The sequence below is a fragment of the Hibiscus syriacus genome, unplaced genomic scaffold (genome assembly GCF_006381635.1).
Source record: "Hibiscus syriacus cultivar Baekdansim isolate YM2019G1 unplaced genomic scaffold, ASM638163v2 tig00111141_pilon, whole genome shotgun sequence".
Lineage (NCBI taxonomy): Eukaryota > Viridiplantae > Streptophyta > Magnoliopsida > Malvales > Malvaceae > Hibiscus > Hibiscus syriacus.
The window spans coordinates 42220-43332 of NW_024062996.1; positions in this window are offsets into that span (position 1 = coordinate 42220).

The window sequence follows — 1113 nt, forward strand, 5'->3', positions numbered from 1 at the left end:
AAATTATTGTTTGATATGTCGTCTTTTTATCTTGTTGTGCTTAATGTTTTGATGGAGTTGAGATTATTATTTGTTAGTTCATTGCCTTGAATTTTAGCCATATATTTAGCCTTTTCCCCACCTTTACCTAAGCCATGTTACAACCAATAAAAGACCCTTTGATTTATGCATCTTGTTCTTATTAGTAGTGGAGATTTGATTTACTTGCAGGCTTATGGTAATATCGTGTCGATTCTGACATTGAGCGTTTCTTTACCCCAAACACATTGAGTGATTTGAGTGAATCCCGATAAGGTATTGAGTTATGAGCATTGAGATTTATGAATGAATGGATATTAGAATTGCACTTGACTTGTTTCAATTGGTGATGTTCAGTTGATTGATTTCTTAACTTCAATAGTTATTGTGGTCTCTACCTTGCTTTCTTGAATATGAAACTTGACAAAGAACGTTTAATGAAGTTTTTGACTGATTTGGTTAATCATACTTGAGGACAAGCATGAGATAAGTGAGGGGGAATTTGATGAGTGTTCAGAATAGTTAATATATGTTCGTTATTTCTTCGATTTTGTGAAGTTATTGCTGCTGATTTGGTTGTGTTATGTCTATTTTCGTGCAGGTCCTTACTTTCCAGAATTGGTGATAAAACGGGCGAATTCTGCATTTTTTTTATTATTTGGTCACGACTGGAGACATGGGCACGACTCTGGGCACGACGCGGTCTGACATGGCAGTTTCTAGAAGGTCCAGTCAGCGGCGGTTTCTAGGAGACTTCGTCTGCACGCCTTCTGGAAGATTGACGAGCAGAGTTGCATAAGGAGACTAGTTTAAGTTTGAATTTAAATTTAAAAACAATTATCTTTTGTATTATTTTATTATTTTCTTTGTTTATCCTTTAGGCTTTGAGAGGCTATAAATACCCACTTGGGGTAAGCCTAAACTCATCATTCAGAATACATTCTTCTTTTCTCTCTAGTTTTTATAAAAGTTTTCTCTTTTCCTTTTCAAGTTCTTTTTATTTTTCTTTATTTTCAAGTTTTATTTTTATGCTAAGTATGACTTTTGTCATGCTTATCTAAACTTTTCATAAGCCGAGAGCTGTCGCGATGATTC